Source organism: Enhydra lutris, unplaced genomic scaffold, assembly GCF_002288905.1.
Source record: "Enhydra lutris kenyoni isolate GAN:26980312 unplaced genomic scaffold, ASM228890v2 scaffoldscaffold12, whole genome shotgun sequence".
Classification (NCBI taxonomy): Eukaryota; Metazoa; Chordata; class Mammalia; order Carnivora; family Mustelidae; genus Enhydra; species Enhydra lutris.
This window is the reverse complement of record NW_019154096.1, coordinates 38238792-38250919: the sequence shown is the minus strand read 5'-3', so window position 1 is coordinate 38250919 and position 12128 is coordinate 38238792. Positions and strand designations below refer to the sequence as shown.

Sequence of the window (12128 nt, the reverse complement as noted above, 5' to 3'; positions counted from 1 at the left end):
GATTTGTATTGTCATTTTACTTTTCACCTCTGGGATTATAGAAGTATGTTTTTAAATTTACAACCACAGATTTGTATATACTGTTTGTTATTCATTTTTTAAAAGATTACTTATTTATTTGAGAGAGAGAGAGAGACCAAAATAGCAAGAGAGAGCAGGAGCTGGGAGGAGAGGGAGAAGCAGGCTCCCTGCCAAGCAGGGAGCCAGATGTGGGGATCGATCCCAGGACCCCAGGATCATGACCTGAGCTGAAGGCAGACACTTAAACCGACTGAGCCACTCAGGCGCCCCTGTTACTCATTTTTAACTTAAGTGCATTTCTTGGCAGAAAATATGGTTGATATGATTATTTGGAATGTATCAGAATTATTAAATATTTTGAAATGTATTAGAATTTGCTGTATATCCTAGTAAATGGTCACATTTAATAAATGTTAACGTCTAGAACAAATGAACTTGTCATATTCTCTGCTTAAAAATCCATGAATATTTGCATTTTAATAGGGTGGAATTACCAAGACATAAGAAGTATTGTTAGAACCTGGCTTCTGCAGGGTTTTCTAACACCATCCTCCCACTCCTCCATATCCTTACAATGCTCCACCTATACTGAAATCACTGTAGCACTCTATCTTCACAGGCATTCCCCCAGACTTCCATTCTTCTGTACAGCCTCTGGGCTTTACCAGGTTAACTTTAATTCATTCTTTAAGACTTGATCTATGAGTAATCTTGGCAGGCAATCCCTGATCCTTATTCATCAGGCTGAGAGAGGTGTCCTATCTCTGTATGGCTGGTGCACCCAGAACATGTACCATAGCTGCTTCATGGCTCTTGGCTAACATTCATTTAAAAATTACTTATTGGGGCGCACCTGGGTGGCTCAGTGGGTTAAAGCCTCTGCCTTCGGCTCAGGTCAGATCCCAGGGTCCTGGGATCGAGCCCCGCATCAGGCTCTCTGCTCCGCGGAAAGCCTGCTTCCTCCTTTCTCTCTCTGCCTGCCTCTCTGCCTACTTGTGATCTCTGTCAAATAAATAAATAAAATCTTAAAAAAAAATTAATTATTAATTCCTTGGTATGTGCTCTACACTTCTTACACAACAGTAAATGAAGCAGATATAACTCCTCCTATTAAGAGATATACATTGTCAGGTGATGTCTGGACTTATCTTGCAGCTTTTGTAATCTCCATTTTCTGGCACATTACTAAGCAAAGCAATACATGTTCAATAAATGAATAAAAAATATATTAATATCTTAAGGGAAACATAACTGAAGAGTTAAACCCACTACAAAAACCACATATATATTCTAACATTCTTTAGAAGTATACTGGCATCTGAAAATGCCTCTCCAAACCTTACAGTTTTAGCCAGTAACTACCAATCCAACAATCTCTATCCAAGTACTAGCTCATGAACTTCACTCCTATTATCACCTCTGGTGACTCCTAGGTATAGGAGAAAAGAAATTTAGATCCAGGTCCTGAAACAGGAATATACTCAAAAGCCCTCTTCTTAAAATATTTCTGGCTTATTTCATGTTTTGAATTATCTTAGCTCTAAGTTCATTAGGCTTTTCTTATCATACTTTTTTAATAGTATGAAATAAGAAATTTAATATAGTCTACCTACTTCAATATATTAATTCATTTAATCCTCTTACTAACTTTATGAAGCAAGTATTCTCATCATGAATAATTTTATAAGAATAAATCTGAAAATAAAGCAGTGTCTGATTTTTTTTTAGAATGGTATTAAATACCAAAATTAATTCAAGAGGAAGCAGAATACCTAAACACACCAAGGTGACAATAAGAAGTAGAGGTCACCGTACTGGAAATGGGCTGGCGGGTAGTAAGAAGGGCGGTGGAGTGGGGTGGCAGTGAGGAGGAACACAGGCTTTGGTGTATACTGTTCAAGATTTTATATAAGAAAAGCTCATCAGATCTCCTTATTAGTCCCTTACAAACAAAGAGCAGATGGGAGCAAGCAAGGGAGGAATATAAGAAAGGAAGAATAGGGAGGAAACAGATGAGCTCAAGAGTTAAACTGGAATTTCTGAGATACCTGGATTGGAAACCACATTACAAACAGGTGAAAGTGTAAGACACTAGAGCAGGAAGGAAGTACTTGAGATGGAGGATAAGGATAGGAATTGAAAGGTCACTACAGAAGATGAAAAGATGCTGCTGAAATCCGGTGGCATGCTCTCCCCCACAGTATCACATATAGCTGTAGTAACACAAACGGCTACCTAAACCTGAAAGTACCCAACACAGAGAAAGATCAAATAAGAAAGTCAGGAGCGTACCCACCAACTTCAGTTAAGAAGAATGGATTATCAGGGGCACCTGGGTGGCTCAGGTGGTTAAGTGTCTGACTCTTGATCTCAGATCAGGTCTTGATCTCACGGTCCTGAGTTCAAGCCCTGCACTGGGCTCTGCACTGGGCACAGAGCCTATATACATACATACATAAATAAGAATAATATTGTAGTTATGAGGAGGCATTCTTCACTGAAGACAATGGGAATAAGCTTTCTGTCTCCCTTGGAGGTGGGGGGGTAGGGGTAAGTGGATAGCATAATAACCCAAGAGCCAGAGGGCAAAGTCCATAGGATGTCTATAGGATGAGTTCTAGATTTCTCTACAGAAGAGAGTAGGTGTGGAGTGCCTGGGTGGCTCAGTCAATTGAGTGCCTGACTCTTGGTTTTGGCTCAGGTCATGATCTCAGGGAGTCTGCTGGAGATTCTCTCTGTCCCTCTGCCTGTCTCCCACCCTGAGCTCTCTCTCTCCCTAAAATAAAGAAATCGATCTAAAAAAAAAAAAAAAAAAAAAGGGAGAGGAGGTGTAAGACAAAATTTTCAATGGTGTGCTGGGAGATACCAAAAGAAAGGGTAGAACTCAATGGTAAGGGTAGAACTCATCTTTTCTTCAAGCGTGGAGTTATAATTGGTTTTCTGCAATGCAGGGTTTTAAAATGCTGTTAGATCTAACAGATTCACTACACTGCTCAAGAATCTAGCAGTTGCCAGTGTGTGGAGGCCCTGAGGAGACTCCTCCCAGAGCTCCAAGAAATCAGGAACAGTTTGTTAGCTACACTGTTATCAGCCCACAGCAGAAACACTCCAACTTCTATCCGGACTGGTCTGCCACTGAACAATGGATGCCTACAGCCAAAGCTAAACAAATGCTTAGGGAACCCAAGACCCCCAGAAGTGGGTGCAAAAAAAATGGAATTTGCTTAAAGAGAATTCAGCAAGCACAAGAAAAGCTAAGCTCAAAATAAGAACAGGTGGCTTCTACTTAGATGGAACAGAAGGGAATGGGCAATAGTGCTCATGCAGGACACCCAGGGCGTCAGTCTCACCAGTAAAGGAGAAGCAACTCATGGATGTCAGAGTACAGGAGCTGGCGAGCAGGATACCAATGCAAGATTTCGCCCCCAAAGACAAGGTCAGAGCATTTCAAAGAGGGCACCACTATTATGCCAACAGTACGCCAATGTGAAGAAAGGGGGGCATCTCTGGGTTTCTATGGTGCTGGCAGATGATGTGCTTCTCAATTATTGCTTTTCTCCTAAGGAACTCAAACATGAACAGCTTTAAAAAAATCTTAAAAGAAAAAAAAGGAGGGGGGGACCTGAGTGGCCCATTGGTTAAGCATCTGCCCTCCACTCAGGTCATGAACCTGGGGTCCTGGGATCAAGCCCCATGTCGGGCTCCCTGCTCAGCAAGAAGCCTGCTCCTCCTCCTCCTCCTCACTCATGCTGTCTCTCTCTTTGCTACCTTATCTCTCTTTCTGTCTTTCAAATAAATAAATTAAAAATAAAAAATTTAAAAAAACACTAACAGCTATGCAACCAATGAAGAGCCAATGAAGAGGGCCCAGCAAGAAGGGTACACTCCACATTCCTTATCATGACCCTTGCCCTGCACCTCCCCTTAAGGAACTCAATCTTTGTTCAATCTTTTTATATCCTAATTGAGAATTAATGCTCAGTGAAAGATGACTATACATTTAGAAAATTTTTCTAAAGTTCTGAGTCATCAGAAGGCTGATGGACCAGAAAAGAAGGGGCTCTCAGCAGATTAAGCTGCAGTGCAAAGCTGTCCTGATGTTCAATCAACTCAAATGTACTAGAGATAATCTGTGGTAGACAGAGAGGCCACGCAGAATCTCTGGCAAGTTCCACCAGAAGAGATGGAGGATAGACATCTAGACCTTCTGGGGCAAGGATATGACCTCTATAACGCTGTATGAAAAGTGTAGCTCCTGGCATGATATTGCACCCTAGTAAGGAATGGAACCATGGAAGATCCAGGATTTAGTGACCAGAGCGACCCATCATAATCCACCAAGTCCCAAGGTCAGGTGCAGCAGCAAGTTACTTAATGATGGAAATGGTATTTCTATAACAGGACCTAGGCAGTTCTAGAGGGCTCTAGAGTTCTAGTGAATTCCAAGTGGTAGCCCAGAACCTCACGTCACTAACTCCCATCACACAGATGTCTTTACTTTTGCTCACACCAACAACTTTATGGTAGGTTCCTGGTGACCAATGACAAAAAGAAAAACCTGGGGCCTGGCTGCCAGTGACAAGTCAAAACTGGACCACTACTGCTCTGCAGCCTTCCTTGGAGGACTCTGAAAGACAATGAAGAGGAGAAATTGTCTTGGCAGGCATGGTGAAGGGAGAAGTGACCAGAGAAGAAAAAACATGCATGGACTCCCTGGGAGTGGCAAATGGTATGGCTGACTGGTTAGGGGGATGGAAACACTAGAAAATAAGACACAAGGCACCTGAACAAAAGGCATGTTGATGGCTCTATGAGAGTCAGTGCAAAGTGTTGATCTTTATGTCTTACGGTAATGCCCACTAAAAGCACTAAAAGAAGAGGTGTGTTTAACACCATTCCCAACTATAGAGGAAATGACTGGTCGGTTAACTACAGCAAGCTTTTGCTATCAGCCACCTCAATGCTTGACCAACAGGGCCATGAATGGAGGAGCCACGGTAAAGGGAGGAAGGCTTTACACAGGCCCAACAGCATGGGCTCCTCCTTATGAAGGTGACCTAATTACTGCCACTGCCATTCAAGATGCAAGTTTGTCTTCCTTGCCCATGTATACCTTATGCCAGCACCATCGTCCCAGGGTTTACAGAGTAGCACAAGAGGAATATCAATTATGGCCTCAGAACCAGCTACAGTAGTGGGGACTATAGCTTGTTCCACTATAACAGTAGTTATAACCAGCCCCCAAGTTGAAGCAGACTGAGTGGGCTTACTGGAACATGAGGCAATCTGAGTAACAAAAGGGGCAGGCAAACACTTGTGGTGCTATCCCCTCAGCCTGCCTTTCACCTCAGCACAGCTACAGCGGACAGTTCTCTGCACCGCCCGACAACATCTGACACCAAGTGTAAGCCAAGACGCTGCTGTTTTGCTCCTCAGGGTTTTCTCCAAACCTAAAGAAGACTGCCCAGCAGTAAGTAGACACAGCCACATAAATGCTAGCATTAAAGCTCCAGGAGCAGTCTTCAATGAACAGAAGATGAAAGTCAGTGGATAAACGTCCCAGCCCCCTGTCCTTTGGTGGGACAATACTAAGGTGCATTCAGACGGTTCCCAGAAGAACTGAACCCCAGTTGCCCACAGTGATAACTAGCTCCTTAACACACTATATGTAACCTCCCTCACATGTCCCATTTCCTCTGTGTCTTTGGATCACCTCGCAAATAAACCGCCCAGCCATTAAGTCCTTTTCTCAGGTTCTACTTTCAAAGGAGCCCAGACTAAGAAGTGGTGCCGTCAGGACTCAAACTAAAACCACTGGCTCCACTGCCTGTGCTTGAACAAGAGCATGCTGCCTCTTTATAAAGTAGCAGGACATGGTGCAGTACGCTGTGGTGCACTAAAGGTAAAAAGCAATGAACATGTAAGTATATACACAGCAAGAGAGAGATTTTAACTTTCTAGTGCTGAACAAAACAGTGGAAAATTGGGGCAGACCATATATAGCAAAACCTAACTAAGTCAATTAAATACATACATACGCACACACCAATAACACTATACGTTCATTCAAGGACGTAAACAAATTAGAGTGGTTTCCTAGAGCAGGAGATGAAAAAGAGGCAATCAAGAAGGAAGGAAATGAAATAAATCATTTGAGGGATTTTAATAAAGAACAAAATAATTTTGCTGCCATAAACAGAAGACATGTTTAACTCAGGTTTCTGAATCACAGTCTGAATGTACTGTCACAGTATTAAACGGAAAAGTCGGTATTACTTGATGTTATGAATTGGAGGTTCTCAAAGTAAATATACAACTGTGAACATATTTTTAAAATTCAACTGTTATGATCTGAAATGATTCCGAAAACTACCTGCAGCACCCATTCCACGCTTCAGGGAACACTGCTGTCACTATTCTGAGATAAGGGGCTCTTTTAAAAAATATACACATATGAATGTAATAGAGTACAAATATTAATTACTTTGAGAGCTTAACTAGACTGACTTTAAAGAGAAAACCTGATAATAATTCAATCACAAAGCTTTCCTCAATAATGTAACATCTTCCAGTTACACAATGTATAATTATAAAACAGTGACTACTTAATTTTCAGTATGAAATGTTGGAATATTTCTAACTATTTCAAAATCCTAAATCAGTCAACTAAAGGTTGAAAAGAACTTTAATAAAAGCATCAAGATTAGTTAGTTTTATATCATGAGGTAACTAAGAACCTCACTATAAGATATTTCTCTAAGGACATTACCATACTAATCTTATCTGTTAACTTGAAACTTGAATTCTGCTTCATGAATTTCTTCATAGATCCCAATTCGCTGAGCAGTAATTCCATTAAAACAAGATACCACCCTTCAGTAAAAGTGTCAGAATTATACTTAAAGAAATATTTTCGGCTCAGGTCATGATCCCAGGGTCCTGGGATCGAGCCCCACATTGCGCTCTCTGCTCTGCGGGGAGCCTGCTTCCCTTCCTCTCTCTCTCTGCCTGCCTCTCTGCCTACGTGTGATCTCTGTCTGTCAAATAAATAAATAAAATCTTTAAAAAAATATTTTAAACATTCTTTTACTAAATAGTACATAGTATTTAAAACTACAGCAAAAGAGATGGGGCACCTGGGTGGCTCAGTCATTGGGCATCTGCCTTCAGCTCAGGTCATGATGCCAGGGTCCTAGGGTCAAGTCCTGCATTGGGCCCCTTGCTTGGTGGGAAGGCTGCTTCTCCCTCTCCCACTCCACCTGCTTGTGTTTCCTCTCTCACTCTCTCTCTCTGTGTCAAACAAATAAATAAAATCTTTAAAATAAATAAATAAAACTATAGCGAAAGAGATAAATATGAACAAAACAGTATTTCTTTTTTTTCCCCCAAAGATTTTATTTATTTGACACAGAGAGAAAGAGAGAGGGAGGGAGAGCAAGTTCAAGCAGGGAGGAAGGGCAGAGGGAAAGGGAGAACCAGACTCTGCTGAGCAAAGTGTCCAAGCTATCACTGGGCTTGATCCCAGGTCCCCAGGATCATGACCTGAGCCAAAGGCAGCTGTTTAACAACTGAGCCACCCAGGCACCCCAGAACAGTATTTCTTTCTTTAAAAACTGGTCTTTTAGGGGCGCCTGGGTGGCTCAGTGGGTTAAAGCCTCTGTCTTCGGCTCAGGTCATGATCCTAGGGTCCTGGGATCGAGCCCCGCATCGGGCTCTCTGCTCCGCAGGGAGCCTGCTTCCTCCTCTCTCTCTCTCTCTGCCTGCCTCTCTGCCTACTTGTGATCTCTGTCAGTCAAATAAACAAATAAAATATTTAAAAAAATAAAATAAAATAAAAATAAAAATAAAAACTGCTCTTTTAAAAAAAGGCAATTACTTTTTAAAAATTACTTTAAAAAGTAAGAATAAAAAGGCAATACTTTGCTTTTTTCATAATATCTCCCTTACAATATGCTAAGGTTTGAAAAATAATGTACAAAAATATTTCTTGCATATAAATAGATGAAGAAACCAGTAAGATAGTAGAACTTTAATTTTAATGTTTCTTTACACTTAGATCCAACCAGATTTGAAAAATTACTTATGTTTGCTATTGACACCGCCCAACATTATCTGTACTATCCAGAGAGAACGCATAGACATCATCACCTCTTTCCAACATCCAGTCAGAAATTACTATTCCTTCTTTCTTGACAGTATCTATTACACATGGTCTTTCTTTTCCATTTCCACTGCTACTACTGGGATTAAATTCTGATTACTTCAAACCTAACAGCTCCTACAACCTTCTGGGCTCCCTGACTCCTCATTCCATTTCTCTAATGATATACATTCACAAATCAATGCTAGCACAATTTCCATAAAGTAAAGTTTTATGTCACACTTCCTACCCTCTCCAAGATCTCTACTATATTCTTAGGGAAATATTCACTTTCTATCAATCAGCTTCTCTAGAAATACCTTTTAATTCTTTCTTTACCTACCCAAATTCTACTCATCTTCCAAAACCTCAAATAATCCCTCCTATGTTCTGTCTATACTTCTAAGTGCTATAGAACCCTGATTAAGAAGTAATGATTTACTCTTCTGGCATTTATCACTTTTACCTGGCAGTGTTGGTTATCATTACTCATATTACTTACACACATACCTTACAGGATACAACTAGAAACAGAGGACGGGGACCACGTTCTTTGTTTTTTCTGATTTCTCCTTTGTGACTTGCCGTTACATAGTTTAACAAGGACCAAAATAAGTAATACCCTGCAGAACAAAAGTAAGTGCTCTGAGGCCTTAAACTAGGAAGGAACATTTCTTACAGTCAAAAGAAATATAGATCGGGGGGGGGGGGCGCGCCTGGGTGGCTCAGTCAGTTAAGTGACCGGCTCTTGATACTGGTTCAGGTCATGATCTCAGGGTCGTGAGATCAATCCCTGTATCAGGCTCCACACTGGACATGGAGACTGCTTAAGATTCTCCCTCTCCCTCTCCCTCTACCCATTCCCTTCACCTCCAGCACTCATCGCATGTACTCACTTGCTCTTAAAAATACACCTATAATATTTATATATTATTAAATATTAAAATATTTTATTTTAAAATATTTTTATTAATTTTTTTATTTTTAAAATTTCAAATATTTAAAATTTTGAAAAATAAATAAAAAGTTTAAATAAAATTTAAAATGTTTTATTAAATTTTTAATCAAATTTTTATTTTTTGGTATTTTAATATTTTAATAAATATTATAAAATGACATTTACATATTTTATATAGATATACAGTTATAGATCAGAAAGGACCTCAAGAATTGGCACTTGAGGTGGGTCTTTAAAAGTTGACAGGCCTTCCACAAGAAAGAAAAGTGGAAAAAGCATGTCAGGAGAAAATAATATGAACAGAGAGCAGAGAGAAATACAAGGCAATTTCAAATTACAGGCAGAGGGGTATCATACACACATGCAGGGGTACAGAAAAAGAAAATTAAACACCTGCTAAATAACCAATGTTAACAGGTTTTTATAATTTCAGGTTAAGGTCATCCCTACCTTAATCAAGAGCCTCATTATTTCTCGCTTGAAACAATTAAGAGAATCCTACTTGTCTCTGCTTTTGGGATCTGTCTCCCCCTTCCAAACTATCATCCATATCACTGCCAGATTAATTTTAAAGATTTTATTTATTTATTTAAGAGAGCCAGACAGACAGAGATAGTGAGAGAGAGCAAGAGCAGGGAGGTGAGGGAGAAGCAGGCTCCCCACTGAGCTGGGAGCCCATCGTGGGGCTCCATCTCAGGACCCTGGGATCATGACCTGAGCCAAAGGCAGACGCTTAACCAACTGAGCCACCAGGCGCCCCTGTCAGATTAATTTTAACAGAACAAAATTATGATCCTGAAATGCCTCTGTTAAAATTTTTTAGTGACTGCCAACTATTAACAAAATAAAGCCTGAACTCCCTACCATAGCATTTGGAGTTCTTCACAATGAAGATCTCTTCCTGCCTTGTCCCTCGAAGCCTCTCTCATATCCTGAATTCAAGCCGTACAATGATTTCTCCTGTCTTTTGTACAGTAGATACATCTCAAGCTTCCCTTCCTTATGTTGGGTTCTGTGCACGCAATTCTCTCACCTCCCAAATTCCACTCAGCAATCTTTCACTCATCTTTCAAGACACAACTCAAGTATCATTTCCTATGTGAAGCCTCCCTGACAATACTCTCTAACAGTGCTGAAGCTCTTGTAGGTGTTGCCTAACACACTTTTTCAATTTCATATGGCACTTTTCCAACTGCACTTGAATCAGCTGTTTGCATACTCACCTCTAAGCAAACTACCTCAAGAACAAAAGCAAGGAACCCATTTCACCGAACATTTTGTATCCTCAGTGCCTAACATAGTGCCTGGCATAGTAGGTATTTAGTAAGTGTTTAAAGGGAGAAGGAAATGAATGGATCCACGCAAAGGTTATTATTCACTTAAAGCTATACTGTTCAGAGACTTTTACCACTAAAGTAGTTTGTCCTTACTTCGGCAGGCCAAAAAAGAGTCCCTGACAGTACATGCAGAATTATCTTTCAGAAGATTTCAGCTGGCAATAACATGGAGAGGGAAACGGAACAAAAAGAGGCACAAAGCTGGGAGAGCCAGGCAATATTTCAGGAGAAATGTTAACAGAAAGGCCTAACCTAGGATGCTGATGGGGGGACTGGAAAAGAGAGGAGGGAAACATTCACGGCACATTATAGAGATTAAGGGATGGTACTGGATCTCTGACTGAGGGCAGGAAGGAAAAAGCGAGGAATGAGATTCGGCACTGAGACTGAACGTGGGTGACAGAGAGAGGTCCAGTAACAGGTGTGGGAACCCTGGTGTGAAGCAAGCAGCTGGAAATATGGGACTGAAAGTTAGAGAGAGGGTCGCAACTGAGATGTAAGGTTGAGAGAGATCACTTTAGAGGTGACTGTTGAAATGAGATTAGGAAAAACATAAAGAAAAAGATAAAAGCTTGTGGATGTTGTTACTTAAGAGTAGCAGGAGGGAAAAGAGAGAAATTATGAAGGAGTAATTAAAGAAGTAGAACTAGAAGAACACAGGGTCACAGAAACCAAGAGAACTGCAAAAAAGGGAAAATGACAGCTACTACAGTGATCAAAGAGTATTGAGCCTAATAAGAGACAATTAAAAAATCATAAGTATTTTTCAAAAGAGCAAAGACACCAGTGGGGCAGGGTGAGAAAAAAGAGTGCCTGCTCAGGAAGCAGCAGCAGGGAGCAAAGCCAACTACTCCAGGAGGAGAAAGTATAGACTGCTTCACAGTGTATGTCCTAGTCATTTTTCTATAATAGAGATCCCTGAAGAATTCAAACCTTTTACCTGATAATCTGAGTCTGCAAATGGACTGAAAATAATGAACCTGACTTCCCCGTACATATGGTCTTAGAATGGCTTCTTCTCCCCTATCCCTGGTGTTACTGCAGTTCCTGCTTCTTTAAATAAATTCAATCTCCAAAGAACTATATTTTAATACATTTTTATTCTTAAGTCTATAATGTGTAAAAGTTTCAAAATAATATAAATATCCATTTTTAATACAATCCATCATTCTGAACTCTGCTTGGTCATCTTTAGAGGGAATAAATATATCTCTATATATCATCTAATGCTTATTTTCTATAATTAGAGTGAAGGAAGTGATATCAGTAATAAATAAGTACCTTTTATTTCTGAAGAGGTTCAACATTTATAAGAAGAGAAAAATATATTAGATCTACTTATGAACTCATAAGGAGTCATTAAAGAAACTAAAGAAGCTAAAATAAAGTTGCAGCAGTAATACATACAGAAGGACTATTTTCAATTTTTTTCTTCCTTCCAAGATTTTATTTACATTCATGTCAGTTAACATAAAGTGTGGTACTGGTTTCAGGAGCAGAATCTGGCGATTCATCACTTACACACAACACCCAGTTGCTCACCTCAACACGTGCTCCTCTTCTTCATGCCCATCTCCCATTTAGCCCATCCACCCTCCCACCTTCCCAGACTATTTTCAATTGTTAACAAATGAAAATATTCATATTATTCTAGTTATTTTCTTAAAAGTCT

At 40.1% G+C, this 12128-nt stretch overlaps 1 protein-coding gene across 1 annotated transcript in view; it reads right to left on the bottom strand.

The window, feature by feature from the left end:
• Nucleotides 1–12128, bottom strand: part of LOC111144836 (bone morphogenetic protein receptor type 1A) — a 140434-nt gene that overhangs the window by 53884 nt on the left and 74422 nt on the right. The window lies entirely within an intron of this gene.